The sequence below is a fragment of the Dermochelys coriacea genome, chromosome 6, assembly GCF_009764565.3.
Source record: "Dermochelys coriacea isolate rDerCor1 chromosome 6, rDerCor1.pri.v4, whole genome shotgun sequence".
NCBI lineage: Eukaryota > Metazoa > Chordata > Testudines > Dermochelyidae > Dermochelys > Dermochelys coriacea.
The window spans coordinates 69,859,279-69,876,442 of NC_050073.1; the positions used below are offsets into that span (position 1 = coordinate 69,859,279).

A 17,164-nucleotide genomic window follows, 5' to 3' on the forward strand; every position below is an offset into this window, starting at 1 on the left:
ATAGCTACAGCACTCGACCCAAGGTTTAAGAATCTGAAGTGCCTTCCAAAATCTGAGAGGGATGAGACATGGAGCATGCTTTCTGAGGTCTTAAAAGAGCAACACGCCAATGCGGAAACTACAGAATCTGAACCACCAAAAAAGAAAATCAATCTTCTGCTGGTGGCATCTGACTCAGATTTTGAAAATGAACATGTGTTGGTCTGCACTGCTTTGGATTGTTATCAAGCAGAACCCGTCATTAGTATGGACACGTCCTCTGGAATGGTGAAGTATCAAGGAACATATGAAACTTCAGTCCATCTGTCATGTAAATATCTTACAGCGCCAGCTACAACAGTTCCATGCGAACACCTGTTCTCACTTTCAGGTGACATTGTGAACAAGAAGCAGGCAGCATTATCTCCTGCAATGTAAACAAACTTGTTTGTCTGAGCAATTGACTGAACAAGAAATAGGACTGAATGGACTTGTAGGCAGAGAGAGACCTGTTTGTCTGAGCAATTGGCTGAACAAGAAATAGGACTGAATGGACTTGTAGGCAGATAGAGACCATGAAAGTTTTATATTATTTTATTTTTGAATGCAGTTGTTTTTTGTACATAATTCTACATTTGTAAGTTCAACTTTCATGATAAAGAGACTGCACTTCAGTACTTGTATGAGATGAATTGAAAAATACTATTTATTTTTGTTTTTTACAGTGCAATTATTTGTAATCAAAAGTAAATATAAAGTGATCACTGTACACTTTGTATTCTGTGTTATAATTAATCAATATATTTGAAAATATAGAAAACATCCAAAAAATTTTAAATAAATGGTATGATGTTATTAACAACGCAGTTAATTGCAATTAATTTTTAATCACTTGACAGCCCTAATTATTTATTATTTGTATTCTCCATGATTCTAATGTCCAGAAACAATTTCTAATACAGACCTGTTTCTTACAAAAAGAATATATTGAACTGTTCTAACTTTTAGATATAGGGGCAGTAGAGATAGGGAAATATTAATGACATTTTACAATGCACTGGTAAGACTTTATCCTGACTACTTTGTACAATTCTGGTCACCGATGTTCAAGAAATATGAATTCAAAGTGGAACAGGTGCAGAGAAGTGCTAGTAGGATGAGCTGGGGAATGGACAGCCTACCTGATGAGAGGAGACTAAAATAATTTCACTTGTTTAGCCTAAAAAAGTGAAGGCTGAGAAGGATATGATTGCTCTCTATAAATCCATCAGAGAGTAAACACGAGGGAAAAGAGCTGTTTAGGCTAAAGAACACTGCTGTCACAAGAACAAATGGATATAAACTGCCATAAATAAATTTAGTCTGAAAATTAGAAGATCTTTAACCATCAGCGAGGTAAGGTTCTGGAACAGCCTTACAGTAGAAGTAGTGGGGGCAAAAACCTTACTAGTCTTAAACTGGATCTTGAAAAATTTATGAACAGGATTATATGAGGAGTTGTCTACAATACCAGAGGCCTGGACTTGATGACCGAAGAGGTTCCTTCCAGCTCTATGTTCCTAGAAAATGTTTCCCATCTATAAAGGTGACTCGCTCACTAATACACCTTATGTGAAAAATAAAATAAACAATGTACAGTGTTGTCACACTAGTTTATCTCATCCCCTGAGGCAATTTAATACAATGTGAGTGTGAAGAGTCATCTAAAACATTCAGACAAAATGACATGCTAAACTGAATGTTTAAGCTCTTAGATACCTGAAATAAACAGATACACATTAATTATGTAGTCTGCAAAAAAATTCACTAGAGTGAACACTGGGAACACACAGGAATTGTAAAGGGTGCTTTGTTATAAGGAACCAGGCTTTGGCCTCCTATTATATGGGATTACATCAACTCCATTAATGTTATCCTTACGCAATGACTGAACGAAAGAATTGTCCTAACAGTAAAAAGTAGGTGCTACAATCATTATAATGCTTATGGTAATAGTGATGACACTGAATCTATTAGAAATTGGCCCTCAGTGGCATGAATCTTTCTGTGAGTATCCTAGGAAAGAAAGTGCAGCAATAAGCATTGTTAATCAAGATAGACCTACACGTCATACGTAATAGGCAAGGGTCCAGGAAGGCTAAAAGGTTAAAATGCTTTGTTTGAATAATTATAGGATTTGAAGGATTAAGATGAACTGAAAGATTTAAGGACATAGAAGGATTAACCAAGAAATAAAAAAGAGAGAAACAGAATGAAGCTATGGAAGGGTAGTCAGAAAAGAAATTAAATTCAACAAGACTATATGTATAAGAAGAATTGTTAAAAGCATTTAGAATCAAAGACTTAAAATGCAGGAAATATTCTTTCCTTCTATTCTGCTGGTTATCCAATATCTGAACATTTTAAAGAAAAATTAGATTTAGGATGTTTTCCTTTTTTTAAAAAAACTATCAATATGTCAGAGGAGCTGAAAGTTCTAATTAAAAAGGGTAGACATGTCAGTTGACAATGCTTCCATCACCTACCCAGCTTTCTCAGATCTGAAAGTCTACACTCACTGTGCATCACACTAGCTACCATTAGATATGAAACCCCAGCATGTAATATGCTGGTGAAATTTACACCCACTGATGACTATCACTGGAACGTGTGCATAGAAGTAAGGTGAATCCCAATCTTTACATTATTCTACTATAGTGAACTTTTAAAATTTTTTTTAAGTTTTCAATAATTGTATTTTAAGAGAAAATTACAGTAAAAAATTAATAAGAGTGGGACTTACCTTGTCCTGAAAGGACAATTTGCAGGTTTCAGTGCTGATATACTGCCACTGTATCAACAGCAGCTTCCATACTTCATATAATATCATGCAAGGAGCATGATGTGATGATCCATATCTCATGAAGTAGGAGACCTGGCATGTTTGAATTTCAGAAGGACAAAAGAAGAACAAAAACAGAGGATATTAAGTTTGAATGGCTTCAGGCTTTATTCTGCATCCGTCATGCACTTGAGCATTAATGTCAATAGAGCTATTTAAAAAAGTAAGATTTGAAGGATGACAGCTGAAATCCCCTTGGATGCTGAAAGGCTCCCTTAAACTTTTTATTAGGCGGTAATTCAACACATACAAATAAAGTAGTTCTTTTTATATTTTTTATGATCACCTTTAAAAGAAAGAAAGGCTTGAAGGTTCATTGAGGTAATTTGCAGATAAGAGAAGCTAAAGAAGAGGACAAAACAGGACAGGAAAAAGTTGAAAGGAGGAATCAATTTTTGAAACAGAGAAAGGAAATAAAACAAACAAGAGGTGAGGAATGTAATAAATATGTAAATATATACAAAAACTAGATAAAGGGTTCAAAACATGATGTTAGGGCAGAAGAAGAGAATGAGAAAACAGAAAATTTAATTTTAAATTTGTGTTCAAAAACTATATGACTTTGCAGAAAATTATATTTCTGTCAAAAAATGCATTTTCTGACAGAACACTGTTTCAAGAAAAATGTTCCAGCCAGTTCCCGATGAAGGTTGACTGATCCTTTTAAATCTATCTGCTGTCTTTCCTACTGTACGTCATGACATAGTGCTAATACATCTGTGGACTATCATCCATCCTGAGAAGATCAGCTAACAGGACCAATATATTCTCTAAGCCCAGGTAGAAAAACAAACTGTATGGAGTTGAGGAGGCCTGAAAACACCAAAATGCTGCAGAACCTATTCTGCCATAACCCTCCTCAATAATCTTACTAGAAAAAAAAGATTCAAGACAGGATGATAATGGGAGACTGTCAACATCAATATTTTTTATCAAGAATCCAACAGTGACTTCTCTAAAAGAAGAAGGCATATTCATGAAGTTCAAAGAACCAAAACCAATTAACAAAGGTGGATTTTTTTAAAGAATTTGTGATTGTCTTGTCCTGCTTTTGTCCTGCCTCCTGTACTTTGAATATTATATTTTGTATGTTTTCTCTTTAGATTGTAAGCTCCGTCTCTCTAGTTGTCTGCAAAACACCTAGCATGCATTTGGGTATTTTGGTTCCAATTTCAAACTGTGGTCATGCTGAGCTCATGATAAATAATACTAATTTGTGGAGGGGATGCCACAGGAGTTAATGCTGTCCCAAAAGGACTTACAGTCTACACTATACTACAAACTTTTGCTAGCATAGCTATGTCACGAGTTGTGATCCCTGACCAAAACAGCTGTGCTGGCAAAAGCCCCTAGTGTCAATGCAGTTATACTGGCAAAACTGCACTTTTGCTGGCATAGCTTATTTCACTTATTTGGAATAAGATATGCTGTAAAAAAAACAGCTTTGCCAGCATAAGCTATGATCAGACTTTGCCAGTATAGTATACAGGTATAGCTATACCAGCGAAATGTGCCTAGTGTAGACCTGGCCTCAATCAGACAAACATATAAAATTAAGAAAACAGACAAAGGAAGGAACAGAGAATGGAGAAATTAGGATTAAGGCAAAGAAGGTGAATCATGAAATATTGCAAATTAATCTTATAAATTCTGATTTTCTTTTTAATTGACAAGGTAGTAGGGCAAGAGATATCACAAAAGTAGAATCCGATGAAGTGAGCTATAGCTCACGAAAGCTTACGCTCTAATAAATTTGTTAGTCTCTAAGGTGCCACAAGTACTCCTTTTCTTTTTGCGAATACAGACTAACACGGCTGCTACTCTGAAACCTGTCACAAAAGTAGAAGAAAGCAGTAGAAAGTAAGGTGAAAGAAATGGGGTTTGAGGAGGTATTTGGAAAAAGAGAGTGAGGCTGCTCGGTTACCAGAAGAGGAATGGCTTTCCAGGTATAGGGAGCAGCATAAAAATAGTAATCAAGTGAAATATCAAGTGGACTGGGGGTTGTTTGTGTATGTATGTCTGAAAGCAAAATTGGGCCCTAAGCAGAAGTTATAGCGCTATTACCTCTTTTGACCACTAGGTGGTGCTGCAAAGCAGCTTGTCTTCACTTGAGGTATTTGATACCAGGGTTCAGTAGCAAAAAATATGATTAAATTTGGCAGGCCTGACTAAACAAACCAGTTACACTACTATCCTAAAAGCTACATACACGGTTATGTGGCTTTTTTTTAATTAAATAAAATAAATTGCTATTGCAAAATCTTGATTTATCTGTACATCCAATATACTGACTGCTGCTAATCTTTTGTATAGTTATATTTTTTTTCATTTCTGCAAAACACATTCTTTATAATGACAAGTTATTTACTCATCACAACTTATTTTCAGGAAGTTAGAATTGTTTCAAATAAAATAACACTTTGCATTTTGCAGTAACATATTTAATTCTTCTTCATGTCACTACAGTCTTTTTTTATTTCCAGTTGATGATGGCATTGTTTTGAGATATATTCTAGTAATAATACAAGAGAATATATTGGTTGTGGAATGAAGCACAAGCTGTCTTCAGTATTCATCCACACTGACAATTATTTTTATAAGGGTAGAATTACTATACAATTATTTCATTTCAACACATATTCCATCATGTTGCTTTTCTACGGTTTTTTCTGTTCTGGCATATGGATATGGAAGCTGTGGAATTGTTCCCTCAGATTTTAATCTGAAAGAAAAATGTCAAGTACAGTATATGCCCATAAAAACATGCTGTACTGTTTTCAAAACATGACAAATATAACATTTTTGATACATGCTTTTTAAAAGAAGTATAAAATGTGTAAGGCAGTGTTCTTTAGTAGTCAGAGCACACCACTCTGAGCCACAAGCTCTTGAGTCCTATCTGCCACTAGTTCTGCCACTGATCTACTTATCTGCCTCACAGTGGTGTTGTGAGAACTAATAAATTAATATCTGTACAGTGCTTTGAAGATGTAATGCACTACATACCTGTTAAATCCACAATATTAAATAATTTTTACTGGAGAGATCCATACTTTCCTTTAACAGACATGATTTGAAAAATAGGTGGAACAGGAACAAAGTGGGGTTTTTTTTAAGGAGCAAAAGAGGCTGATGAAAAGCCCAATAAATTACACAGTAGAATTATTAAATAGGAGAGTCACAGCCTTTCCCAAAATTATATTGAATATCAGATCCACCTTATAATTTGTGATGTCCCAGCCAGAAGGAAGCATTAGATGATGAATTACCTTCCCATTCCAGTCCCATTGCATAAGGAGAGATATCTGGTAGTGAGTTACACATACACACAAACACACCCTTCCTAATGTTGCTGGAGGAGGAGATTGGGCTGGCCTGTAAGCTGCAAATTCAGTTCTGTTTTCTCTCAAACTGTTTGTCTTGTCCATTTAGATTGTAAGATCTTCAGGGTAAGGACTGTCTCTTACTATGTGCCAGGCACAAAGGGAATCAGATCTTGGTCGGAGCCTCTAGGTGCTACTGTAATACAAATGAAGACAATAAAATAATAATAATTATTATGAATAATAATAAATACAATACCACAGGGCCTGATAATTTTCCTGGAAGTCTCTGCAATTTCTCCAGGTACTGACTATCCCTTTATATTTTGTTTTGGTTTGATTTAATTAGCCACTAGATATTGATGGGAATCAATTACTGTGTTACAACAAAAATCCCTCAACATCACACTGTTTTCTGAGATTCTCTCTACAGCTATTAAAAAAATATACAAGGAAACATTCCTGCCACTATCATCACTACCAAATATCAAAACTTATTTAGTTGGCTTCTTTTAAAAATGTATTTAGCATCCATGATGTGTTATGGACACACCTAGGGATATTGATCCCTGGTTGGGAAGATCAACATCTTCAGATATTATTTGACTGTTGTGCAGTCAAATAATAGCCAGACATTTTAGCAGGGCCTATGGTAATATGATACTTTCCCTTCTTTTGGTACTGGTTTTGCCAATATGGCACCAAATTTCTCAACATAGTACAAAGTAAGGCATTAAAAAAGGATCTGTAATAGTTTTATATGTCCAGACATGCACAACTGATGTGCTCTTAATTCAGTAAGAAAAAATTATGCATGCATCAAGCCAATTTGCAGGAAGTTTACAGTTCCCCAAGTCACTTCTGAGGCTTGTGAAATGTCATCAGCTTGTGACATTGGATTGCAACATGAAAGACATTTTACTTTGCAACGTACCAACACAGTGTCACAAGATTATTACCTACATTGAACACGCTCAGGAAAATGATAAGCCTACCTTGTGTTAAATGCAAATAGTCTGAGTTATTCAAGCACCAAAGTTCTTGGTCATCAAAGTTCTTAAAGCATGAAGATACATTTTTCATTTTCTCACTCAGATGACTCTGTGAAGAGAGAAAGGAACATCATCAAACCTTCTCTTTCCAAAAATGTAGGCTCACAAGAAGCATGACAAATTTCAACCGAAAGGATAGAATTTTGGGTTGGTTGTTTTGTTTCATTTTCATTATTTTTTTTCAGAAATCAGAATGTTTTAAGCAGGAGAGACTGAAAAGGGTCTACACTAGAAAGGGAGTGCCCATGTAGTTATGGGTATAGCTATACTGGCAAATTCTCCTAACCATGATGCAGCTTAAACTGGAAAAAGAGTTATTTTGCCAGTATCACTTACACCAGTAATTGAATGAAATAGTTATACCAGCAAAGGATGTTTTTTCCAAATAACTGTATTTATACCAGGGCTTTTGCCAGCATAGCTATGTCAGTTATAAGTGTAATTCCCCCCCCCCATACACACACATTCTGACATAACTTTGCAAGCAAAACTTTTAAGTGTAGACCAAGACCTGAGAGGAATTGTGTGGGCAAAGGCCTTTATGGTCTTGTGGGGATGGTGAGTCAGGGGGGTGTTGTGGATGTGATGAAGCTGTCTGAGGGAAGCTGTGTGGAGAAAGAGAGATGGGTTTTGAAGTTGAGACTGTGGGAGTTTGTGAGGGCAATGAGCCCTATGGAGGATGTGGAGTTAAGAGGAATTGAGGAGACAAAGGGTGAAATCCTGGCCCAGTTGAAGTTAATGGCAAAATTGACATTGTCTTCAATGCATGTCAGGATTTCACACAAATGAGACTAAGGGAGTTTGTGGGGAGAAGTGATTGCCTGAGAGGTGCTGAAGTAATGAGGCTGGCTGCAAGGATTATATCTACAGAGAGAATATGGGTAGGGCTGGGTTGGAAAATGTTGAGTATTTTCCATCAAAAAATTTCACTGATTTTTTTGAGGAAACAACTCAATCCCATCCCCCTTTTTTCTCCCTTTTCTCCCCTTGGAACAGTAGGCAGAAGGAGAGAAATAAGAAAGAACAAACATTTTATATTAAACAATTTTAAAAGTGTAGGTTCATTTTAATGAAAAATCAAAAAAATTGAAGGAAACAAAAACTCTTTGTGCAAACATTATTTCCATCAAAAAGTCATTTTTAAGCCAAAAAATATATATACATACCACTTTAATTGTGGGGACAATAAGGTGGTTTTGATGGGGGTCGTGGTGGGGGGATTGAGGGTAGTGAAACTGGACTGTAGAGAGGGGTGGTTCAGACTGGCTAAGGGGTGCTTGTGGTGGCTGTGAGACAAAATGGGGGGAGCGACTGTCTGACGGAGTTGTGCACTGGCGGGCCCAGGGAGGAGTTGTTGGGACAGGGAGATGGCCTGACAGGAGTGTGGAAGTGGCGGAGCTGAGGCTGGGTTGTGGGGGCAGGAAAACTCCCTGGAGGTGGGTTTGGGGGGCAGTGAGACTGGGAGGCTTGTGAGGCTAGTGATGCTGAAGGGGGTTGGCACTGACACTCTGTGAGGGACAGGTTTCAGAGTAGCAGCCGTGTTAGTCTGTATTCGCAAAAAGAAAAGGAGGACTTGTGGCACCTTAGAGACTAACAAATTTATTAGAGCATAAGCTTTCGTGAGCTACAGCTCACTTCATCGGATGTTTTTTCCCCAAATGCATCCGATGAAGTGAGCTGTAGCTCACGAAAGCTTATGCTCTAATAAATTTGTTAGTCTCTAAGGTGCCACAAGTCCTCCTTTTCTTTCTGTGAGGGACAGTAGTTCAGGGGGTGGTGAGACAGTGTAAGGTATGTTGTGGGGATGGTGAGGCGGGGAAGAGATGGGATGATGGGGCCGTGACTCAGAGGGGCAGAAACGGTTGGGGTAGCAGTGAGAGCCGGGAGAGTTGGAGCGGGGACGCTGACGGGGGCAGCTGGTAAAGCGTGCAGGGCGAGGGAAGAAGGGGGACTGAGGGAGAGCGGCGGTGGGACGGGTGGGTTAGAGGCTGGTGACAATGGAGAAGGGAAATCGCGGGGTGGATGAGCTGGAGCGAGGCAGGGACGCTGCTTTGTCTGCGGGCTGCCCCGGGCGGTGAGGCGGGTTTACGCGAGAGCGCTGGCGCGCAAGGGAGAGGCTGAGGCTGCCGAGTGACGTGCACGTGCAGTTCCCCCGGCCGCCGCCAGGGGAGGCGGTTTCGTTGCGCGGTGCGAAGGCCGCCGGGTGGGAGGGGGCAGGTCGCGGTGGCCCGTCCCGACTCTCTCCGGCCCGGCATGCAGCGCGCCGCAGTTTGAATGGCGCAGGCTTTGGGGAGTGGGCCCCGGCGCTAGGACTGCCCCGGATCAGCGCCGCCTCCTCGGCTCGGCGTAGCCCGGGCGGAGCGGTACCATGAGCAGCGGGTGAGTGGGCAGCCGGGGTCTCGGGAGCGCTCTTGGTCACGGCCCTTCCTGCCTTGGGGCTGAGCCCGGGACCGCTCCCTCTGCCGGGCAGCGCGGGCGCCCCGCAGCTCAGTCAGGGTCCCTGGGATGGATCGGCCTGGGGCGGGGGTGCTGGCGCCTCTGCGGCGGGGTTGTCCGTCATGTGTTAGACCCTGGCTGGTGCCAGGTGAGATCCATGGAGGGAGAGGCTGACAGGGCCGGCCTCTCCGGCCGTATCTCTTCCGGGACAGGTGTTGCTGCTGGCGGGGGGGAGGGGAGCGCTCGTCTCTCGTGACACTTCCATGCGTGTTGTCACAGGCCTCGCAGCTCGGCCTTTCCCAGGGCGTGGGCTACCCCCTGACAACAGCCCTGCGCCTCTCGTCTCCTACCCGCCCGGTGCGCGACCCTGCCTCTCCTCGCCCGTGCTGTGCCTTTCATGCGCATCGGCTGCCCCTTGGGAGGAGACGTGACCCGTGCCATTAAGTACCTGGTCAGCCCCTTCATTTTACCTGGGAGAGCGTCTTCAAATAGTTGTACTCCCAAATGAGCAAGATTGGGCAGATCTGCGTTTCCTAACAGGATGATGAGACAAGCTCCAATTTAAAACGAGACAGCAGGACGGCTGAAAAGCATATCCTGAGGTTTGCTGGTATTTACTTTCTTCAGTGGGTGGAACTGATGTTTTATTCCTGGGGAGAAAGAAGGAAATTCTTCAGATATCTGCAGACTGTTTGTGGCGGAACAGTGCATTGCTTTGCAAAAGGGAGTTTTCTGAGGAAAATACATGACTGTTGTGCTGGCGTCATTCAGTATATTTAGGCTTAATTACTGCTGTCTGAACAAGCTTAGATAAAATACAAAGAAACGATTTAATTTGTAATGTCTATTAACATTTTTAGCACTTCAGAAAAAAATTTCTAAAAATAATTTTTTCACTGTAATGTATGCTACTCTTTTTAGGACTGGCTTAAATCTATATGCATTTAAAAATAGTTACATTCTTGGTTATAGATGAATTTCCTTTTTCCCTACCACTCCCCTCTTTCCATTCCTCCTAAACTCCCTGCCTTGAAAAGAGAATGTGATAGCTATGCTGGGTGTTCCATAGAAAATTTAATGTGATTTCAAAGGGAATTTGTAATTTGCTAGTCTTCTTTGTTAGAAGGAATAAATAAAAGCCAGTATCAAAATTATTCCATTCAAGATAGTTCTATCTTAGGTCTAAAAAACATTGGTATATAATCTTAAATGTTATCGATAGGTTCTACAAAGAATTTTATCGATTTAGTAAAATGAGCATTAGTTTGAATTCCTAAACTTATATTTGAGAATATAAGAGAAGAAAGGGAGGATTTGATAGCTGCTTTCAACTACCTGAAGGGGGGTTCCAAAGAGGATGGATCTAGACCAGTGGTTCCCAAACTTGTTCCGCCACTTGTGCAAGGAAAGCCCCTGGCGGGCCGCACTAGTTTGTTTACCTGCCGTGTCCGCAGGTTCGGCCGATCGCGGCTCCCAGTGGCTGCGGTTCGCTGCTCCAGGCCGGTGGGAGCTGCTGGAAGTGGCGGCCAGTACGTCCCTCGGCCCGCGCTGCTTCCAGCAGCTCCCATTGGCCTGGAGCAGCGAACCGCAGCAACTGGAAGCCGTGATCAGCCAAACCTGCGGACGCGGCAGGTAAACAAACCGGCACGGCCTGCCAGGGGCTTTCCCCGCACAAGCGGCGGAACAAGTTTGGGAACCACTGATCTAGACTGTTCTCATTGGTACCAGATGACAGAACGAGGAGTAATGGTCTCAAGTTGCAGTGGGGGAGGTTTAGAGTGGCTATTAAGAAAAACTTTTTCACTAGGAGGGTGGCGAAGCACTGGAATGGGTTACCTAGGGAGGTGGTGGAATCTCCTTCCTTACAGGTTTTTAAGGTCACGTTTGACAAAGCCCTGGCTGGGATGATTTAGTTGGATGATTTAGAGGTAATGGGAGAGAGAATTTTCAGGGACACAGAGTAGTCCCACCTCCTGTCCAACATCTCCTGTCCTGGTAAAGAGGATGAAAGTCTTGGGGCTGAAGGACATCAACTGGAGCGGAAGGAAATGATCCCATAGTTGGGACTCATTTTCCAGATGATGTCATGATATCCTCTCACACTGAGGATATCCCTCTGGGAGTAGGGACTCCAGTTTTTAGGGAGAGATAGGCAGTAGTAGTGGGGATTCAATTATAAGAAAAATAGATAGCTAGTTTTTTGATGACCGAGAGAACCACATGGTGGATTGCCTGCTGGGTGTGAAGATAGTGGATCTCGCATCTAGATAGTCTTACAGGTAGTGCTGGGGACTTGTTACATGTAACGATACCAGTGACATGGAAGTATAAAAGAGAGGTCCTGGAGGCCAGATTTAGTCTCTAGATAGGAGATTAAAGTCCAGGACCTCCATGGTAGCATTCTCTGTTTCCCCATGCAGGGCCAGTAAGATAGGCAAAACTGCAAGATCTCAATGTGTGGATGAGACAGTGGTATAGAGATTTAGCTTTATTTGGAACTGGCCTATACAGGAGGGATGGACTCAACCTAAAACAAAATGGAACTAGATTGCTGGCACATAGCTTAAAAAATCCTCTACAGCATTTTTAATCTTAAGGAGTGAGGGAAAGTCAATAGCTGGGGAGGAGCACATGGTTCAGTCAGAGGTGAGATATTTATTAAAGGGGAAACTCTATATCCCTGTAAAGGGGACAAGGAAAAAGTTGGTAAAGTACAGGTAGGAGCTAGTGAGAAAAAGATAGATGAGACTCCATTTAAATATAACACACAAAGGCAAGCAACTTAAAACTGACAACGTCCACGTGCTTATATACATATGCTAGATGTCTATGTAAAAGAGATGAGTGAACTAGAATGCCTGGAATTAGACAAGGATAGTGATATGAGGCATCACAGAAACTTGGTGGACTGAGTATAATCAATGGGACACAGTAATACAGGGTATATAAAATATAGGAATAACAGGGTAAACAATCCTTGTGGGGGAGTGGCATTATATGTAAAAATAGTCAAATGAGGTAAATGAAACAAACTGGATAGAAATTCCATTCTTGAATAAAGAGTACAGCAATAGGAATGTACTACTGACCCCCTGACCAGGATGACAGTGATTGTGAAATGGTCAGGGAGGTGAGGGTACAAAAGTAGACAGGGCAATAATAACTAAATGTCACCTCAAGGCATGATGCAGAGAGAGAACTTCTAGACACCATAAATGACTGCTTCTTGGAGCAGCTAGTCCTGGAATCCATAAAGGGAGAGGCAGTTCTTTATTTAGTCCTAAGTGAAGCACAGGATCTGGTCCAGGAAGTAACTATAGTTGAACTGCTTGGTGGTAATAACAATAATGTAATTTAAATTGAACATCCTCGTAAGAGGGATAATACCAAAAAAACACACTATAGTAACATTTAACGTCAAAAATTTTATATAAAAATGAGGATGCTTGTTAGATGGAAATTAAAAGAAACTGTCATAAGGGTTAAATGTATGCAAAAACACCATAATTGAGGTTCACGCTAAATGTATACCAGTAAAGCCCAGAGGAACAAAAGAAGGCCACTGTGGCTAAACAGCAGAGTAACAGAGGACATTAGAAGCAAAAAGGCATCTTTTAAGATTTGGAAGTCAAATTCTACTAGGCATAATAGGAAGGAACACAAAGGCTATGTTTACTTTGGCAGCTGAATAACAAAACTTTTGTATTTCAGAGATTTTTTTTAAAAAAAACACACGCACACACACCCCGAAAGACACAAGTTTTGCCGACGACAAATGCCAGTGTGAACTGCTCTTTGTCAGCAGGAGCACTCACCGCTTGTTGGGGGGGGGTCGAAATTTTTTGGCGGCAGGAGAACTGACAAACAGCAGCTACACTGAGCACCTTTTAGCGACATAGCTGTAGCGACACAGCCCTGTTGCTAAAAGCTGCATAGTGTAGACATAGCCAAACTGTGACAGGTAAAGTGTAAAAGTATACTAAGGTGAGCCAAGAAAGAATTTGAGTAGCAACTTGATAAAGAAGCAAAAAGTAATGGCAAAAATATTTAAGTACATCAGAAACAGGAAGCATGCCAAACAGACAGTGAAGCCATTACGTGACCAAGGTGTTAAATGAGCACTCAAGGAAAATAAGGTCACTGCAGAGAAGCTAAACATTGGTCTTCACTGCAGAGGATGTGGTGTAGATACCCACATCAGAGCTATTCTTGGACAACAAATCTGAATTACTTTCCCACATTGATGTATCAATAGAAAGAGGTTTCAGAACAAATTGATAAACGGTAATAAGTTACCAGGATTAGAGGGTATTCACCCAAGAGTTCTAAAGGAACTCAAATATGAAATTGCAGAACTACTAACTGGTATGTAAAGTATCTCTGAAAGAAGACTGAGTAGTAGATGGCTGGATGGTAGCTAATGTAATGCTGTTTTTTTGTTTTGTTTTGTTTTAAAGGGTTTCAGAGGTAATCCTGGCAACTAGCTGGTGAACCTAACTTCTGTATTGGGCAAATTGGTAGAATTTATAGTGAAGCATAATTGAACTCAGATGAATATGGTATTTTGGGGAAGATTCAACATGGCTTTTATAAAGGGAAGCCATACCTCACCAATCTTTTAAAAATTTTGAGCGTGTCAGCAAATATGTGGATAAGGGTGATTCAGTTGATATAGTGTATTTGGATTTTCAAAAAGCCTTTGACAAGGCTCCTCACCAAAGCCTCTTAAGGAAACATGGGATAACAGGGAAGGGCCTCTTGTGGATCAGTAACTGGTTTAAAATGTAGGAAACAAAGGGTAGGAATAAGTGGTCCATTTCCAAATGGAGAGAGGTAGATAGTAGGGTCCCCCAAGATTCTGTATTGGGGACCTGTGCTGTTCAACGTACTTCCTTTCTCAGATCATTAATGAGTGAACAGTGAAGTGGCAAAGTTTGCAGATGACACAAAATTATTCAAGATAGTTAAATCCAAAGCGGGTGAAATTTAAAGCTCATTTCATCTTTTTGAGGTTAACAAGCAGAGATCTGATTTCTTGTTGTTTTTTAAAAATGGGTTAATTTAAATCTTTGTGTAGACAGAGCAGTTTGTATTTTCACATGAGCTGATCGATAGCAATCCAAGACTTGAACACCACAGTTTGAAGATTCTTATGGGCCTTGTCTTCAGAGAGCCCAGAACAAAAGCTTTGAGAGATGAAGTCTCCCATTCATTTCAGTGAGGTTTTAACTCCAGTGCCTACTGGTGATTTTAAATGTTGGTATTTATTTATTCATTATATAAGAAAGGAGAGGAGGATCACAGATATGTGCAGTTTACCATGAGTTGATCTTATTTTGGTGCCATGTGTCGGTTGCATATTGGAGAATAGTACCACTTATTTTTTCCTAAACAAGAAAGACGCCCAGAAGCCACAGATATACTCAATCCCCACCAAGGAGGAGCTAAGTTAAAGGAGCTCAGAACGTGTACAGTCACAATCTACTGCGAGTAATTTTTCATTTGGTTAGACATAGGGATGAAAATTGTAGAGTACTGCATACCCTCCCGTTTGACACCACCCCTTTCAAAACTTGAAGCTGAAACACCTTCCCTTTAAACTTTCATTCCCATCTTTCTGCACACATTGACTTGTTATGAGAGGGTGCTCACAACACTGTCGGATTTAGATTGGGCTCCGCTGAAGGAGGATCAAACAGAGAATGATCTTGTTTTTCCTGCACAAAAGTGCATCTGCCTTGGCATAGTGTAAGCAGGCACAAAGTGAAACTGGCAGCTTACAAAATTGCTTATAAGTATTCTTTTAAGCAGACTGAATCAATCTTACTTTTAATATTGCTCTTTTTTTTGTAAACATTGAGAGCCAAGGAGAAATGTGACATTCTTTCTGCTTCATGTTTAAAATTAAACCTAAATTCCTGCCTTACTGCAAGTATTCACACTAATAATTTTTAATGTGCATTGAACCCATAAATTATCATATCAAAATATGCAGTCTTGCAGATAGGCTGATTGAATGTTCTCTCATCACTGTAATTTCAATATGTCAAGCATCTAATCTTTTAAACTGGAAGCCTTTAACTACAATTTCCTAAAACTGAGGAAGGAAGATCTCTTAAAATTCCATGTTAAAGGCCACTATCCTCTCTTTAATAAACCAATTAGATATATCATTTTATATATTGTAAAACAAACTGTAGATTTTTTTCAGTTAGAATACAGGAGACAATCAATATGAAGTAATTAATATTTTTCTCTTGTTTTTTTTTTTTTAGGTGATCAGTTACTTGCTATCTAAAATGCCTAAGGGTTTTTAATCTGGAAATATGTACTCATAGCTATGTTGAGTGGTCTTAAGAGTATCACATTTTTTAATAATGTTTGAAAAGATCTATGTAGCTACTTGAACCAGTGACTGTCTTTCTGTGTGTTGGGAAGGTACCTACAACAGCATGAATTCCCAAACAAACTTTGTTAACTTAGGCCTTGTCTTTGCTAGGAAAAAAGATGTTTCCTAAAACACATGAAAACTACAGATTTCTAGTCTTCTAGGATTTTGTTGGCTACCATGTGATAAAAATACACCTTCCCCATCTTCCCCCATTGTGGACTTACCTGGTTACAATCCCTCAAATATCTTTCCTTGCAATGCAAACACTAAAAAGCAAGGAATTACAGCTACAGTCATATCTAATACAATATCAGTCTACAGTACTCCATTGTACTGAATGCCCTTTTTAAAATGCTGAATTTTAATTCAGTGGTACTACTGCAGTCAGTGTATGCACATCAAACAGTTTGAAAATAACATTACAGTGCACAGCCCTGGAACACACCATTTAAAGTAATACCAATTGTAATGTTAAAATACAATATTGCACTAGGTAGGGGAAGAAGGCAAAGTAGATTACATATTCAATTTATTACCTTTAGTAAAATGACAGACTAATAAAGTTATGCACAAATGTCTTCTACGTACCTTCATAATACCAGAAATGATGCACGATTGGAATTTTTTTTTTCCTTTTTCACTTTCTTGATGTGCTGAGGGTGATGGCATTATCAAAAAAGATTTAGTGTGAATTTAGCGTCATAGTGGTAGGGTAATGCTTGGAGATTGTTGGGTTGGACGGGATTGTTACCTTAACTTACGATATTCTTGATTTTTTAGTGTTTTGTGTTGAGGAAATAATCTCAAAAAACCTTAACTCAAAGTTAACAAAGCTTTCTGTGACCATTTATACTTTTCTTAATGTTATATGTATATGTGGGGACAGAGGAGCTGTCTGTGGAACTAGGAAAGTAATCAGATCTCCTCCATTTAAAACTGTGCACCAGGCAGAGAAAGCTTGAGTTTATGTGCCAGCTTTCTTTGATGGCACACAAAGCTTTTTATAAAAAGAAAAGGAGTACTTGTGGCACCTTAGAGACTAACAAATTTATTAGAGCATAAGCTTTCGTGAGCTACAGCTCACTTCATCGGATGCATTTGG

At 39.8% G+C, this 17,164-nt stretch overlaps 1 protein-coding gene and 1 long non-coding RNA gene across 7 annotated transcripts in view; one reads left to right on the top strand and one right to left on the bottom strand.

The window, feature by feature from the left end:
- Nucleotides 1-253: 253 nt before the first annotated feature.
- LOC119856990 overlaps nt 254-17,164 on the bottom strand; it is a 99,492-nt gene continuing 82,581 nt past the window's right edge. For 4 of the 5 annotated variants that reach the window (XR_006281854.1, XR_006281850.1, XR_006281851.1 and 1 more), the window contains 5 exons: nt 10,142-10,321; nt 7,179-7,284; nt 6,130-6,379; nt 2,762-2,893; nt 254-406 (listed from right to left, as the gene is read on the bottom strand). This is a non-coding gene — a long non-coding RNA (uncharacterized LOC119856990). The remainder of the gene's footprint in view (nt 407-2,761; nt 2,894-6,129; nt 6,380-7,178; nt 7,285-10,141; nt 10,322-17,164) is intronic. The other variant, XR_006281853.1, reaches the window with a different exon arrangement.
- KATNBL1 (katanin regulatory subunit B1 like 1) overlaps nt 9,262-17,164 on the top strand; it is a 63,621-nt gene continuing 55,718 nt past the window's right edge. The window contains exon 1 of one of the 2 annotated variants that reach the window (XM_038405167.2): nt 9,262-9,614. The gene's annotated coding sequence lies outside the window, so the exon portion shown is untranslated. Of the gene's footprint in view, nt 9,615-10,141; nt 10,274-17,164 lie in introns of those variants that run through there. The other variant, XM_043515767.1, reaches the window with a different exon arrangement.